Source organism: Aquarana catesbeiana, linkage group LG05 (genome assembly GCF_042186555.1).
Source record: "Aquarana catesbeiana isolate 2022-GZ linkage group LG05, ASM4218655v1, whole genome shotgun sequence".
NCBI lineage: Eukaryota > Metazoa > Chordata > Amphibia > Anura > Ranidae > Aquarana > Aquarana catesbeiana.
This window is the reverse complement of record NC_133328.1, coordinates 204,377,082-204,395,381: the sequence shown is the minus strand read 5'-3', so window position 1 is coordinate 204,395,381 and position 18,300 is coordinate 204,377,082. Positions and strand designations below refer to the sequence as shown.

General features: G+C 42.3%; 1 protein-coding gene across 1 annotated transcript in view; it reads left to right on the top strand.

Annotated features, from left to right (window-relative positions):
- Positions 1-1,985, top strand: part of EPDR1 (ependymin related 1) — a gene marked incomplete in the record, with an annotated part of 80,120 nt that extends 78,135 nt beyond the window's left edge. The window contains 1 exon segment of the mRNA XM_073630496.1: positions 1-1,985.
- Positions 1,986-18,300: the final 16,315 nt, after the last annotated feature.

Below are 18,300 nucleotides of genomic sequence, written 5' to 3'. Positions count from 1 at the left end.
AGGTACCACATAAAAAGCATTTCACCCCAATCTAAACATAAATACCAACAAATAAGTGCAGAACTTCTAAAATAAGACTAAATCATAAAGTGTTATAACAATAATAAAGTGCACGCCTCAAACAAAATGCATGTGTTCATGTTTGTGAACATATAATCACCAAAATATAATTGTATGTGAAATGACAAATATATCAGAAAATTCTTTAAAACATTATGTCAAATAGTAAAAATATAAACAAACGGACCATAAAAAAATTCAAAGCAATTTCACTTCAAATGATATAGTAAATGCAATCATAAAACAAGTGCAATGTTCATAAACCAACATGCTCAAGTCTAAATTTCCAAGTGCTCTTAGTGATAATCGCCTCATGCAGGAAACAGCTAGAGTGCTCTACCTCTCCACCTAGTGCACCACAAACTGCTCACCTAAATACACAGACCTTCTCCTGTCTGGCACATCAGGCCTTGTATCCTCTGATGAAGTCCCGTAAGGACACAATGCTTTAGGTGGAGCCAACCCAATGACATCATCCCACTGAAGAAAGGAGGCTGCTAGTAATCACTGCAGAGCGAGATTGAGCTTCTGTTCACAGTACTGTGCTAAGTATATGACCATTGTTATTTATGGGAGACTGCTGTCTCTTTTTAATGCTGCTGACCTTGTGTTTCACATGAGTGTTTTTTATTGCACTAAGGAACTTTTTATTAAAGCTTGCAGTGAACACTTTGTGATTTTATCTTTCTCGCGAACTTGCTGTGTTCGGAGCCATCTACTGAGTTTAAACTACTTGTATCTACTAAGCTGATTGCTAGGACCAAAGTGAGTGGATGAATTTAACCCTTACACCAAGTAGGCTCTTTTAAATCTCCTATACCTAAGGAGTCTGGGTATTCAGGTTAACAGTTTGTGATGCACCAGGTGGAGAGGGAGTGCTCTCTGGTTGATTCCTACATGAGAAGATTATCACTCCTCTTGACAGCTTATTTAGAAAACTGTGCAAGCAATATAGTGCCAGTTGTATAATGCAGTAACCTACAGCACAAGTTATTTAACTGAAAGAAGTAGTTATATGCTTCTCTACATTGTCTTCTGTTTCTGGATTAAATAGTATGCAAAATACATATAGATGTACAGTATATGTAAACAGAATGGCAATATTAATTTTATGTGCGCTAAGTGTGAACATTTTTTTTTTAGTATTTCTAAAGTACTTGGGGATTATGTTCACTTCAGTTGCTAAATTAACATAGGTATAAGGTATATGTAAGATTTTTGCATTTCAATAAAACACACACAAACACATACTCGTCAAAAAAAAAAATGCAAAATGCACCGGACCTGCTGTGGAGATATGTGAACCGGCTCCATAGAGAGCCAGTCACATTCTCCTGCTATACGAATTGGATGCGGGGAAAGCCACATCCAATTTGCATAGGTGTGAAGCCAGCCTTATGGTCTGGAAATTATTGCATTGAAAATGTATAATGAACATAGTGAACTTAACAGTCAAAAGCCCCAAGTAATGACATTACAAATGAATGGAATTGAGCATTACTTCCCATGAATAATTGAAACTAGCAAAGACTTACAAAAAGAAATAACAGAGACATTTAAGGTCCATGTTTAAAGAAAGTTGAGTATTTTGCGCAATTGATCCAAACAATACAAATACACCTGATGATTAACACACAGTAATTCACATTGCTGAACTGTAATTTATCATTATGTGTGTGCTTAATGCATCAGATTCCAACCAACACTGAAATGTTGCCTTAACTTTGTATCTATTCATTTGTATTTTAGGATACTAAAGCTATTCTTACATGTGCTTTGTATACAACTGCAACCCAATCAGGGATAAATCATTTACTGTGGAAAAAATAAAAAAAAATAACATAAGGATATAGTATGCATGAATAACATCTGAAGGACAATCTAAAATACTGCAAGAAGGATATAAATAAAAATATTATCACTGAGTTGTATTTGTTATATTTATTGAAAATACCTAATACTACACTGTGGAAATTTTAACTAATGTTCTGGTCTTTTTTTGGACAAACAATATATACTTGATGCTTACAATCCTGAATACTTGATATTTCTTTTCTTATATTGTGAACAGTGCTGGCTGGTGAAGTTTTAAGATGGTGGGGTGCCAGACCCAGCCCTTCCTTTTTGACCCCTTCCACTTCCCATAAGCCCCACCCCTTATAGACTCTACCCCCTCTGTCCCCTGTATTCCACTTGCTTCCACCCATAGTGTATAGTATAGTGTAATACTATATACTATACTATATACTCTGAATGCTAATTTGTAGTCCTGTGAGCCTCCAGGTAATTGACCAAATCTGGTCTCCAAAATAGTGTATCTTTGCAAATGATCAGCTGCTAACGTTACGCATGTCTCATAACCATGCAAAATAGTTAAACCAAATAGTACACACGCTGCGCTTATCAAAATAAAAATGTAAGAAATTTCTACTAAAATATTAATAAAGTGATATTGTGCTTAACATACAAAATATACAAAATCTATTAATACTATACATTAATGTGCAATAAACTTCAATGAATGAATAAATAGGTAAAAGTGCTCCAATCAGCCTGTGTATTGCAAATATTCCACAAAGCTTGTGCAATTTTCAAACATTAATAGATAATTCAAAACAAACATCCATGCGATTTAGTGTTGCATCCATGCATTTCATGCAGCACTGAAATGCATGGATGCAACACTAAATCGCATGGATGTTTGTTTTGAATTATCTATTGATGTTTGAAAATTGCACAAGCTTTGTGGAATATTTGCAATACACAGGCTGATTGGAGCACTTTTACCTATTTATTCATTCATTGAAGTTTATTGCACATTAATGTATAGTATTAATAGTTTTTGTATATTTTGTATGTTAAGCACAATATCACTTTATTAATAATTTAGTAGAAATACTATATACTCTATACTATAACACTATACACTATACTATATACACTATACTATACTATATACACTATACTACCTAAACTATACACTATGCTATATACACTATATACTATACTATACACTATACTATATACACTATATACAATTTACTGTTTTGGTAAACATCTATCCATCTGTACATTTCTACTGAACTGACATTGCTTTAACATTTTTGGTAAATGTCTTCTGCTGCCATATTTTTAAACTTCTTTATTTAATGCTAGCTCTAAACCAACCCCACTGCAATAGCAATATTACTGGTGATTGATTCTCAACCCTATTTGGCTTGAGTGATCAAGAGAGGTAATTAGCTTTACGACCCTAGCCTGTGTCTGTAGCTGGTCTGGTATTGGCCATCTCCTCTGTCATATTCAGGTGTCTCAAATCAGACCCAATAATGACCAACTGAGAGAAGCATGCCTGCTTAGTCTCCCTATAAATTTAAAACAGCCTATGGGGTGGCGCAGACAGGGGCAAGGCGCAGACATCATGGCTCTGTCACGAGTGATGCGCAGTTTCACCGACGCAGTTTAACGAAAGCAGGATAACTAAAGCTGGATGAAGATACAGCAATGAACTCTGCTCCACTCTGCAAGACGACACACAAACCAGCTTTTGACATTTATTTTATATTTTATAAAGTCAGTTTCCCACTCTCTATCCACTAACATGCTCCTTATTCTCTTCCTTCTCACATTGGTGTCTTCTATCCTCAAATTATCTTTACTCTACCCCTCCTCTCTTCCCTGCAGCATGCACATATCACCCTCACTCCTACTCTCTCCCTACTATGGCACCCATCATCTCCTGCATTTGCTGCATCCACATGCTGACATAAACACCAGGGCCATTAGACACAAGCACTCATGCACATCCCACTCACATCTTGCCTTTCTTGCCCTCCACCTTCTCCTAGTCTCAGGTAACATTTCTCCTAATCCTGTTACACCATTTTCCAACTGCAAGCCACATATCCAATACCCCTCCCCCTCTGGCAACCACCGCAATCCACTCAGTTTAATTTCTATCCCCCTGCTTCCTCAAAGCAGCCCACCAATCTCATGCGCCCTTTGGAAAGCCCGCTCCATCTGTAACAAGCTAACATCTGTACATGACCTCTTCATCTCTCATGGCTTGAACATACTCGCCATAACAGAAACCTGGCTTCTAAATTTTGACTCAGCTTCTCCTGCTGCCCTCTCCCATGGTGGTCTCCATTGGACTCACTCCCCCAGACCCAACAGACAGAAAGGAGTTGGAGTTGGCTTCCTTCTATCCCCACAAAGCACCTTCCAAGTCCTTCCTGTCCCTCCCTCTCTATCCCTGTCTTCTTTCGAGATGCACTGTATTCGTCTGTTTTCTCCCATTTCGCTGAGGATTGCAGTAATTTATCGGCCTCCTGGGTCGGTATCACGCTTTCTTGATGACTTTGCTGCCTGGCTACCCTACTTTCTCTTCTCTGAAATACCCACTATCATTCTTGGTGACTTCAACATTCCTGTCAATGTTAACAGCCCAACTACAGCTAAACTTCTCAACTTAACCTCATCTTTTCACCTAACCCAATGGACACATACTTCCACTCACTCCAATGGTAATACCCTTGACCTTGTATTCTCCCATCTCTGCAACCCTGGCAACCTCACCAACACCCCCTTTCCTCTCTCTGATCACAACCTCATTACTTTCACTGTATCCTTGCCTCCAACCACCCATCCCTCCAAGCAGCAAACAATTACTTGTAGAAACCTTCGCCACTTTAACCCTTCTCTTCTCTATTCTGCTACTGACCACCTATATGACATAATCTCTCCCCTGTCCTGTCCTGACCTGGCCACCTCTTTCTACAACAGTTCACTCTCATCATCACTAGATGCACTTGCTCCTCTAACCACACGCAGAATCAGGCCCCGACCGTTACAACCCTGGCAAACTGACAACACTAGAAATCTCAAGAGACATTGCCGTGCTCTTGAACGAGTGTGGCGTAAAACGAAATGCCTGCAAAACTTCACCCTATATAAATCTGCCCTTCTAAAATACAATTCATGCCTCCATGCTGCCAAACAAGCCTACTTTGTCTCTCTTTTTAATTCCTTGTCATCTAGTCCCCGTTGGCTCTTCTCAACCTTTAACTTTCTGCTTCGTCCCCCACCCCCTCTACCCACTAACTCACTCACTGCCCAAGAGATTGCCAATCTCTTCAAAGACAAGATTGATGCAATTCGTGAGGATACCTCCACTGTGCTTACATCTTCCCCACCCAACATACCTTGCCTAACAGCACATTCAACACTCTCCTCTTTTGAATTGGCTACTACTGAAGATGTTACAAAACTTTTCTCAGATGCCCACTTAGCCAATTGTCCCCTGGATCCTGTTCCCTCACAACTACTACGGGCACCCTCTTCTTCTATCCTATGCTCCCTCACTCACATCTTCAATCTCTCCCTCTCTAGTGGCACCTTTCCCTCCCCTCTAAAACATGCACAGATCACTCCCATACTTAAAAAGCCCTCACTGGACCCTACCAACCTGAACAACTTAAGACCCATCTCATTGCTCCCATTCACCTCTAAACTTCTAGAACGCTTAGTCTACAACCGTCTTAGCTCCTACCTCAGTGAAAATAACCTTCTTGACCCTTTACAGTCTGGCTTTCGCTCACAGCACTCCACAGAAACTGCCTTACTAAAACTCACTAACGATTTACAAATTGCTAAAACCAACAGCCAGTACTCCATACTCCTACTACTTGACCTCTCTGCGGCCTTTGATACTGTTGACCACCCGCTCCTTCTCAATAAACTACATTCCCTTGGCTCTTTCTCAATAAACTACATTCCCTTGGCCTCCAAGATTCTGCTCTATCCTGGTCTAGCTCTGTCCTGCTCTAGCCTATTTATCACAGCGCTCCTTCAGTGTCACCTACAACTCTGTCTCCTCCTCTCCATTGCCCCTTTCTGTGGGGGTCCCTCAAGGCTCTGTTCTTGGACCCCTTCTCTTCTCTATCTACACCTCCTCCCTTGGTCACTTGATAACCGCCCACAGCTTCCAATACCACTTATATACTGATGACACCCAAATCTATCTGTCTACTCCTCACCTCACTCCTTCAGTCTCCTCTCACATTACTAACTTACTAACTGACATATCAGCATGGATGTCGCACCACTTCCTTAAACTAAATCTAAAACTGAGCTATTAATATTCCCCCCTGCCCGTGCCCCCCTCCATGACTTTTCCATCAAAATCAACAATGCAACCATCAGTCCCTCCCCTCACGCCAGGGTACTAGGTGTAATCCTAGACTCTGACTTGTCATTTCAGTCTCAAATCCAATCGTTGTCAAAAGTTTGTAGAATTCACCTCCGTAACATCTCTAAAATTCACCCCTTTTTAACAAATGAAACCACCAAGCTCTTCATTCACTCCCTTGTTATCTCTCGCCTTGACTATTGCAACTCCCTTCTCATTGGCCTGCCTCTCCATAGGCTATCCCCTCTTCAATCTATCATGAATGCTGCTGCCAGACTCATCCACCCTACCAACTGCTCAGTGTCTGCCAACTCTCTCCTCCAATCCCTACACTGGCTCCCAATCACCCAGCGAATTAAACTCAAAATACTAACCACAACATACAAAGCAATTCACAACTCTGCCCCGAGCTACATCACCAATCTTGTCTCCAAATATCACCCAATTCATCTTCTCAAGACCTCCTACTCTCAAGCTCTCTCGTCTCCTCCTCTCATGCTAGTCTCCAGGATTTCTCCAGAGCCTCTCCCATCCTCTGAACTCGCTACCTCCACCTGTCCGGCTATCCCCTACTTTTGCTACCTTCAGGCGATCCCTGAAAACTCATCTCTTCAGGAAAGCCTATAACGTCTCTAACTAAACTTTTACCACTTCCATCAGCTCATTCGCCACAGTTACAACCTTTTGTACCACCTGCCCCACCCTATGAGATTGTAAGCTCTTCTGAGCAGGGCCCTCTTAATCCTCCTGTATCCTATTGTATTATAACTGTATTGTCTCCCTTTTATATTGTAAAGCGCTGCGTAAACTGTTGGCGCTATATAAATCCTGTATAATAATAATAATATACAGTATACTATACACTATATACATTATACTATATACCCTATACTATACACTAAATAGACTATACTATACACTATACTGTATACACACTATACTATACGAGGCTCTATCTCTATCACTTAAGGACGTTCATCTTTTCTGTGATGATTTATCATACATTATTGATGACACTCACTCATGGAGTTGAACTTGACACCAACAAGAATCCCCAGCACTGTGCTCTGCTCAGTCTGCTGCTCTCAGTCTCTGTCCCCTCTCCTCTCTCTTAGCTCTCCTCCATCTGCTCTGCACACAAGATGGATGGCCGGGGGTGGAGAGTGGAGACTGGAGAGTGAGAGGCCAAGAGTCAGAGTGCGACTTGTGGAGGGGGGGGAGACATGGCTGGGCAGCAGGCCAGGATGTGCAACTGCAGGCAGGGAAAATCTTGGCACCCCAGGGAGGGACCAAAAAGGCTTGTTAGGGTTGGTATTTCGGCCTGCCCTAACAAGCTCCTATTAAGTGAATAGAATACTGGCAAGCAGCCAGTAACAGTGGATAGTTTATTTTACAGTGTTCTTTTTTTACAAGAAAGAAATATTTATTTTGATATTTACAGTACAAGCGATGCATATACACAGTTGTTCACATAGGTATTGTTACATGATTTGTCACAGAACGAATGGGCTACACAATTGAACCTCAGAATGATGTACAGGGGTGTCAAATTACAGCACATTAGGATATGGGTTCGGAGATAGTAGATTTCAGCAATACTATTTAAGGAGGTCCCGGGGGAGGCGGGGGGAGAAGGGAGGGGGGGAGGGAGTGAAGGAAGGACCTCATCCAGTTTGCCAATTTCACAGAACTCAAACAACGACTATACATTTAAAAGTCCATAACAGTGATACACTATTGCAGGGCAGGTCCAGCAACTATATCTTGGTGATCATCGACTACTTCTGTACCCCAGGCATCTATCCATCCCAACCATATTTTGTCAAATTTGCCAGGGCAGTTTCGGCTGGCATAGGTAAGCTTATACAATGGCATCACCGAGTTTAGTGTTAGGCGCCATGATGACACCTTGGGAGGCGTAGCGTCCTTCCAGTGAAGGAATATCTCTCTACGAGCATAGAATGTAGCGCAATTCAAAAATAATCTAGTATATTTACCCCTTGCCCTAGAGTCAAAAACATTGAGCAGCATTAGCTTGGGATCTGATTCCAGTTCCAGAGCGGTAACCCGACTAAGGGTGTCAGCTATCTCCGACCAGTAGTCTCTGAGGCGGGGGCAAGACCATATCATATGAAAAAAGGAGGCAGAGCTCTGACCACATCTAGGGCAGGCCACCGGGGTGTTAGGATTCATAATTGTTAACCATTTTGGAGTGTAATAGGCTCTGTGGAGAAACTTGACCTGCATAAATCGGTCTCTGGTCAAGATCATATTAATGACAAAGGAAGAAACACATGTTTCCCATTCCTCCTCTGACAGATCTGGGATGTCTAATTTCCACTTAGCTAGGGATTTTTCAAGTTTCTTTAAAGGAGTTGTAGACAAGTGGAAATATAGGGAGGAAAGGGGTTTATCTATGGTTTTGGCTATAAGTAATCCCTCCACGGAGTCTGATTCCAATATGAGTTGTGCTGGGAATTGTTATTTGACAGTGTTCTAGATACAACTTTTAAATGATTTTTTGGACAGACGTCCTGCTAGGCAGATTAGACCTTCTTTTTTCTAATCCACCTAGCAAGTAGCAACAGCAGCACAAACACAGCTAGAGAGAAACTCAAAATAAAAAATAGTTAGTTTATTTTTATTTATTTATTTTATTTTTATTTGTTCACTTTTTTTTTTGCAACAAAGCTGGTGGGGCACTGCCCCAGGAGCCCCTATGGATGAGCCTCCACTGATTATGAATACAATTTATTATGATAAAATATGGGTGGATTTTGGCTATCAGCTCTTGTCTACTTTGTTGTTCACTGGGTACTATATGGATACTGTAGATGTCAATTACTCTTTTACGCTTACTCATTTACCATTAATTCAAGACATATCTCTGCAGTTTCTAATCTGAACTAAAATGTTTAAAATGTTTCTATTAACATTTACAGTATATATACAGCATATTAGAGTGGTTCAAAACACATTTTTTGTAGTATATAAGCAACCCCTCTATTGTTGATGGGCATACACAGGATCAGTGCAGGAAAAGCTTACTGCTAGTATTTGCTTACCAGTGCAATTAAGCAATTGCTGAAACAGGAATAGTTTCAGTTTTTTAGTATCAAAAACCAAATGAGACACAGGTATACCCAAAGAGATAGATTTGTACTCTTATTTTAGCTTATGCAGAACTGGCATTACACACTGCTATAAAACAAATTCTGCAAAGTAATAAACATGGTTTAATGCTTTGGATATTGGTACTGAGTTTGTAGGCCTTTTGTGGTTACAAATACCTATAATATTATGGACTGTAAAGTATACAGCACATTGTAATTCCCTTTTCTGCTTTTTTTGGAAGCAGATGTATTACCATGAATAACTGTATTTTAGTGGTTGATATTTGCAAAATTTAAAAACAGTAGCAGAATGCAACAAAAGGAAGAAATCTACTGCTAAACCTTTGTTAATACACTTTTCAATTAATTGCAATGGGTGGTGAATTTTATTTATTTTTTGAAAAGCCCCTGTTCTAAAATAAATCACTCATATAAATTTTAAAACAATGTAAAATAACTTCAGATACATGTTCAAGAAATGAATTCAGTTGCTATGATTGAAATATGTTAATGCAATATTTTGCAGGGGTTTTATTACAGGACACATCTATATCAATACAAAAATTAATCAAGTAGAGGTGGGAAAGATGAGTGTAGTTTGTAAATTTCCCCTGTGTTATCTCCATTGTTGACTCAGTGAAATTAAAGACTTTCAGCCAGGTTCATGATGTGACCAATAGTTAAGATAATTTACCAGATGCCATGATCCTGCCCTTCCATACCTTTATTGGAGAAATGTAATATAATGCCTTTAGGTCTGCTGGCTTAAAAGGGACAATAGTAGGGGCTTTGTTATGTGCCAGCCCTCTCACTGTAAAAGGTGGTTTCCCAGTAGCTTTTTGTCAGTATGTGTTATTAATTAGTAGTTTACGGGATACTGACAGTATGTGTAGGGGAAGTTAGTTGATTGTTTTTATTTATTATTTAAAGAAAAAAAACTGCCTCATCTCTCCCTCTTATATTGCAGGATACCCAAACTGCTTACAAATAGTCCTGCACAATATTTATATTTCTAAATAAATATGCCTAGTCCCTCTCTCTTTTATTATGGCATAACTGAGCTGCTTATACACTCACTGTCCAGCCACTGAATAATAGTTGTGTTTATTGTCTCTTAGATAATGCATTCTAATTTGTACTGAAAGATAAAACCTGCTTCGTCTTTTTTTGGACTAATTCACACTAGTGTGGTGATCTGCATTTTAGAGCAGCTGTTAAATGCAGGTGTAGCACCCCGATGTTTAGGCAGGGTTGCTCCTAAATTTACCTGCCAGGTGTAGTTACCTTGGCTCATTGTTAGGGATCAATTGAGTTCACCCTAAGTCTGGAATTGCTGCACTTCTCTCTTTTGCCGCTAGATGGCTGGGTACCTGGTGACATTAGATAAGACAGGGGCAAAGCAAGGACAAATTAGCAGTATATCTAATGGGCAGGGGTTTTCCTAAATCCCTTGGCCTGCTGGGAGAACCTATACATTTTGGTGAAGTCAGGAGATCAGTGTTCTGTGCCACCTGGACGGCTGTCTGGGTGGACATGTGTTGAATTGCCCGGGCTACTAAGCCGGAGTTTGGGCCTATACAGGGCACATTTGGCTGTTAGGCTGTCTGAGGGTCTATCCAGAAGCAAGAGAGCAGTGCAGGGTTGGGATTGCAGCTTGCAGTCCAACCAGAAGTGATGGTTCTGCCGGCCGGAGAACCTGTCATGGTCGGAGGTAGAGGGGAAGCTGTAGCCACTAAGGGACCAACCACCTTATTACCAGGGACCACAGTGAGTAGCTGAAGCAAGTACCAGAGCAGTATTCTCATCAACCGGAGATGGTGAAAAATTGGGAAACTTCAGCAGGTGTCAAGCCAGGGACCCAGCCAGTGGAGGTGACGCTTGCAGAGCAGCCTTGTGTGTCAAGCCAGGGACTGAGCAGGCCAGTGGGGTGAAGCTTGAGAAGTATCTGGAGTGCCAAGCTAGGGACCCAGCAGGGATGCATGGGTGATGCTTGAGGGAGATACTTAAGTGAAGACTGGAAGGGCTCAAAGGATTCGGTGGCAGTGAATCAGCAAGTCTAGTGAGAGAGACTGGAAGCTCTGGGTTGAGAACCTACAAGAAGTGACTGTATAAAAGTAAAGGAGTTTGTTACAATTTGTGTTAGGAACTGTTCTAAGACTGTTGTCATAGGAGACAGCATTCCTACACATGCAGATGTGGTGTCTTGCCGGATGCCTTTCCCTGCATGGCTGTCTACCTGTAGAAGTCTCAGAGTCTGCTAATTAACATTGCATCTACCTAAGGGTGTCCTGGCCCTAACCCTCTCTCCCAAAGTTCTGTTCAAGAGAAATAAAATCTCTTTGCATTCAAGAAGTGTCTGGCGCCCATGAATCTATCTTGCATTACACCCACTATGCCTTACAACCCAATCTATACGGAAGGATGTGTGCAACTCTTGGCCCTGGAGGTTCTCGAGGCCTGGGATCTTGTTACACAGGTCAATGCAAGGAGACCTGTGTGTCCTGTTCACACTTCAATGCTGTGTTGACCTGTGTTGAGTTAAAATGCAAGAGAACGCAATGCAAGTTAATGTGTGTAAAATGTAGGTCAACACAGCACAGCGCATCGCAGGTAAAAAAAAAAGTTTGCTTTGTGATTTGTTTTGTGACCCACAGGATGTGATGTCACAGGAAAGCCTGCAAATTGCAGGGCATTTTAACAGGCCCTAAGAAATGCTTCAACACGTGTTGAAATGCACATAAAATGGATGGAATTGTACATCAATTTTTCCTGCATTTTATTGCAAGTTCATGTAAATTCAGCCTCTATATGTTGTCTATTCAAATGCTCAGGTGCTGTCCTGACACTAACCAATTTCTACTAAACATATACCTGAATTCTATATTTTGAATATTTTGGAAATAATTAGTGATACAGGGGAGGGTAGGAGTTTGGGAAATGTAGTTCAATTGTTTTTTACTGAATTTGCACAGGAAAATACAGAGTACAACTTAAGCATTGTACGTCGTGCAACGACGTTGTTGAATGCATAGTAGGAACATTAGGAACTCATTAATAACTAACAGTTTGCATGTATGTCAAACAGAAGGTAGAAACTGGTATAATCAATCCTCTCTCCTGTTGCGAGACTCCAGATGGGAGCACTTTTGTGTCACAGGAGGAGAGAGGGCCCAATGTGTACATGCTTGGCAAGGGTAAAGTTCCCTGCATCTTGAATATATATGTATAAACAGGAATATATATATCTTGAATATATAAGTCTATAAACTTACTTAAGCAAAGTAAACATGTATAATTCGTACATATTGCTTGGTCAAGAAAAACATTAGGGTAAGGTAGAAGTTTTAGATGACAGTCGCAACGTGAGACCATTCTGCCCAGGGTTGCCATGCTTTGCGGGTTTTTGCAGCCTGACTATTACTGACGGCCATAATTGTCTCATAGCTGTAATGTAATGCAACTAGGTCAATAGTTTGTGTTACGGTAGGGGTTTTGTCAGACTTCCATCGCCTTGTTATGTTGAGTCTGGAGGCCAAAGGAATGTGGGTAGTGATATGCCTGAATGGGTGGTGGATGAATTCTATGTTTAGATTTAGTAGGGCAAGTTCGGGCGAGGGGGGAATTGTGTGGTTGGTTATGTCTGAGATTAGTTTAATCAAAAAATAAAGTTTATTGAGCATAAAGGTCAATACAGGTTGTTCAAGATAAAAGGTGCAACAAGCACCAAACGCATATAAAACAATTTTTGTACAGAGTCGTCTGACATACCATAGTATCTGCGGGGATATTGCTAAACATTGTTGTTTACGCTGGAAGCATACGTTCACAAAGCCATAGCAAAAGTGAGTGACGATGATACTTGCTAAACAGTTCTGATGGCAGATTTAGAGAAATCGTTGGCATTAGTCAGTGCAGGTGGAGGAGTCATCCACCCATCTGTGCCATATTTGATGGAACTTATCAGGGCAACCCCGGTGGGAGTACAGAACTTTTTTGTAGGGGAGGGTGAGATTCACAGCCCTTTTCCATTGTTGGATGGTAGGGGCAGTAGGTCTGAGCCATAATTGGGCTATTTGCATTCTGGCAGTGAATAGGGTTTCCTGCAGAAATATTCTCAGGTACTTCTCCTCCTCTGGGAGGGAAAGGAGGCCAAGTAGGCATTGGCGTGGGCATAGTGTTAAGGGGGAACCCATGCAGTCATGGAGAAATTTGACAATTTGTGACCAATATCTCTGAATGGATGGGCAGGACCATATCAGATGGTAAAAGGTGCTAACATTGTCGCCACACCTAAAGAAAAAAAGATTCGCCCATGGGACTTTGAATGAGGTGTCCATGATGATCACAAGTAATTGAATAGAATAGTATAAAAAATATAACAAATTTATTAGAATCATTGTCATACAATACAGGTCATGCATCTGGATGGCAATTCATAAGAACGGCAACATAACATAATGGTCCTAAAAACATAGCCAAGATAACATTGATCAGAGTAAAATGAATACAGATATACATAATACATCTCCAACCCGATGCGTTTCGCAAGCTTTCCTCGCATCATCAGGGGCTGATGTGTATATCTGGTGTCTGTAACAACAGATAAAAAAGTAGATTCAAGTATAGGTTATGACTGGACAAAAATGCGAAGCCAGAGCTAATGATCCCATACTTACTTGTCAGGCAATTGGCTCTGGGGGCCGACCCCCGGCAGGGGCGGTCGGAAAGCATCTCCCACGGGAGCTGAAGGGACGAAAGTCACAGCATGGAGGACCATGGTCAGGCATAGGGCAGGCACGGCAAGGAGATGGAAAAGAAAGAGAGATGGCAGGACCCAACTGTCACCCAGAATCATTGCAGAGCTTGCTCACTGGAATAAATTGAATGAGTATAAATGTATATATGCAAGTATGTGAACATACAAAAATGGATATAGCAAGGAGTGTCAGGTGGTATGCTCTGATGCAAGGGGTGCAGAGGTGTCCCACAATGCTAGAAAAGAAAAGCAGAGAGGAAGAGGAAAAGAAAGGAGAGAAAGGAAAAGAGAGAAAAGAGAAAGAAAAGAAAAGAGAGCCAGAAGTGTTGCCCCCAAGTCATGCAGGGTGTATTCAAAATGAAAAAACATATGAATATATATATATATATATATATATATATATATATATATATATATATATGTAGTAGGTGTAGCAATTGTTATGGTATCCTAAATAGCTCATGATATAGTAACATAGCTAAATATATGGGAATATAGCTTTATATAGTATACTCAGTATAAGAGATTATAAAAGCAGCTATATATATATAACTCAATTATTGGGTATCAAGATGTTATAAAAGTATAGAGATGTTGTACTAGAGTGTATAAGAATATCCTGCAAGGCAAAAGGGAAAATCAGTGTGAGGTGAATTGGTAGAGTGTGATGGAAAGAGGGGTGAGGGGTGATATGGAAAAGGACAGAAAAGGGGAGAGGAATGAATGTGAATAAACACAGCAGGAAAAATAGGGCAAAAAGTGGTGTGAGAGAAGTGAATTAGGTAAAGGAGTGAAAGTATATACGGATGACACTCCACATATTAGGTGGCTGGTAAGTGCATTGAAAGGATGATATGTAGTAAAATTGTGAGGAACATAATGCTTACCAATGTGCTCTCTGATGGATGTGTAGAAAGAACCCAGCTGAGGAGGAAGTATGCCATGCTGCAACTAAATACCCAGACATCCGCCATATGCCTCCGCCCCTAACGTCATGCGAATGGCGAATGGCAAATTTTTTCTTTATGTGCAAATTAGGGATGGAGGTGCCTCATGTTAGGGAGCAGTCTTCAGCCTCTTCTCTTTTTCTATTGTCGCCACACCTAGGACAGGTTGGGTCAACGTCTGGTTTGTACTTGGATATACGGGCAGGAGTAAGGTAAGATCTGTGGAGGATATATGGATGAATAAGTTGGTCTGATAATTTAGGAGATACTTTTTTTGCAGGCCTCCAGTATTTCCCCCCATTGCTCATCATCCACCTCTCCAGGTCAGTCTCCCATTGAGCTTTCAGCTGGTATGCGTGTGTAGTGGCAGAGGGCAAAAGGAGATGATTATACAAGGAGGAAATTAATTTCTTGGGGTCTTCACCAAGAACCATGTCCGCAAGGGTCACTGGTTCCAACCAAGGGATAGAAGTATTGAATTGGGACTGGAGGGCATGTCGGACCTGAAGGTAGCGGAATAACATATGATTGGGGAGAGCAAATTCATCCTTAAGGGTCTGAAATGACTTAGCAGCGCCTCCAGTGATAAGCTGGGAAAGGTATATGGTTCTCTTGGCTACTCACAGTTTGTGATATGGGACGGTCATCAGTTCGGGGAGTTGAGGATTTTCCCAGAGTGGTATGTGGGCATGCAGAGGGGGAGCCCCAGTGATGGCTAACACCCGCTGCCAGATTTTGCTGTGGTGTAGTAGCATATGTCGCCTATCGCCTGAGTGGGGAAATCTCGTGTTTACAGAAGAGTATTTGGAAGGGATGGGCCACCACGTCAGTTGCCAATGTACACACTAATGTGGAATAACGTAGTTTGTCATGCCTATTGAAGTAATAGAAATGTGACAATTGGGAGACTATGAAGTATAATGCTGGGTCGGGTAGGGCCGTACCCCCAGGTGAGTGTGGCGTTTTAAAGTCTGCCATGATAATTTGTGTCTGGAGGGGCCCCATAAAATGTGTTGATTATGGAAGCGAAGGGTGACCCAAATTAGGCGAATGGTCCGAGAGGACCCTTGCACCAAACCCCACTGCAAGGAGATCAAGGATCAGGGTGGAGGAAAGCATTATCATATCTATGTGGGACATAGCGGCCTGTGAGAGGGTGAAACAGGAGTATGCAAGTGTGGTGGGATGTTTGAGTCATCAGGTATCTGTCATGGCAAGTTCCGAAAGGAATCTACCAAACTTAGTCAGTGCAGGCCGGGTTGGTGTCCTAGTGGGCGGATGAAGTCTAAGAGGTGATCTATCACCATATTCAAGTCCCCCATCCATATGGCAGGCACTGTGGGGTGTTGGAACATGAATGCCACGCTCTACTTGATAGCAGTTAATTGGAATGGCGGGGGAATGTAGAAGGCCAGGAGGAGGACCTCGAGACCTCCAATGGTAACATGTAGGAAGAGGAACCTCCCCTGCCGATCCGATTATATGGGTTTCTATAAGAACAGATATACCTGCTTGCATACTTTTAAGGTGAGATAGGACAGCGAGCCTTTTGGACTTAACTCTCAGACCTCTCACATTCCATGTGACTAGCTTAAGGAATGCCATCCTAGCAGGGATATTAGTTGGGTTTTCAGTCGACACAGCAGGGGAAGGCCCGCGCCTCCACACACACAGAGCACAACCATCTTAGGCAAAAACATACATTGAAGCATAGGCAGACCCGCAGGGAGCCATGTAGGGGAGTACATTAGCAGATAAATCGTTAGCAAACAACAAAATATATATATTGTCAGACAATGCAAAAATAGAAGAAAGCAGAAAAACAAAAACAAAAAATATAGTAACTGCGCCAACTCTGGACCAGCGTGGCATATCAAACTTGTGACAACCTTCCACGGCTGTGGGGGCTGTTGCTGGCCAGAGAAACATGTCTTGATGCGGCATCGAGGTACACCATTGTCTATAAGATGGAGAGGTAAAAACATAAGGAAGCAATTGGGGTGGAAGTCCAGGTGTGTCCTCGGCCGCCTCTGGGGGCGAACAAAAGTTATCAGAAGTGCACAACAGTGCTAGGTGATCTAGCAGCCAGGTGTTAGGGGGGTTACAGGAATGTTATGCAAGAGTGGCTGGATAAGTGCCTTGTTGGGGGGGCTCTTCGTGACTGTTGGAGAACCAGAGGTAGTGGTTTAGCGGCCACATAGCTTCTGAAAATTGTGCCCTCTTTTTCTGGACCTCGGCAGAGAAGTCTGGGAACACTGCTATGTGTGAATTGCCGAATGGGATGTTGCCCTTTTCACTGGTGAGGCGTGGGACGGCATCCCGGTCCCGGTAGTTCAGTAGCTTCGCAATGAAAGTACGCGGGGGGGCTCCGGGTGGTGGGGGCCTTGCAGCCAGGCTGTGCGCGCGCTCCACCACAAACATGGAGGAGAAGGCCTCCCTGCCAAAATTTTTAATTAGGAGGTTTTCCAAAAACGTGGGGGGTCAGAGCCCTCCGATCTCTCTGGCAGACCCACGAACCAGAGGTTGCAGTGGTGAAGCCTGTTTTCCATGTCGTCCTGTTTGCTTAGGATGGCATTCAGCTGGTATTGAAGCCGTTCTGTGGTGACTTGCAGAGGCGGGATATCATCTTCCGCCTGTCAGATACTGCGCTCCGCCTCGGTTACCCTCTCTATCAGTTTGTGAATGTCTTGACGAATGAGGGAGATGTCAACCTTAACTTCCTCAATTTTAGATGTGAGGGTCATCTGGCAGAGGGAGACAGCGTCCAGGATGCAAGCAGTGTCGCCGAAAAGCGGGGCTTCCTCCCCTGGAGCAGATGCGGCACCATCTTCCCCCGCTGGGTCCCACTCCTCGTGGCGATATTTGTCCAGCTTTGCGAGCGCTCCTGGGGTTCGCTTCGGTGGCGACATGAATGCGGGATCTACACTGGATAGTGTAGGTGATTTGTGCTGGTTTTAAGGGTGATTTGGCCCCACAGGATCGGGTTGAAGGATGGTGTGCAGCTGGAGCTCTCACTCTGCACCCTTCACGCCATGCAGCTTCAGGCCACGCCAACAGTCTTGAGCTCTGAGATAAGTTTAAAGATTTGTCCCCAGTATCTCTGAATGCAGGGGCAAGTCCAAAAAACGTCCCCTTTGGCTGCTTTACATCTCCAGCACGTATAGGGGGTTGAAGGTTGCTATCTTAGACGGTGTCATGTACCACCATAACGTGATTTTCTGTGTAATTTCCCAA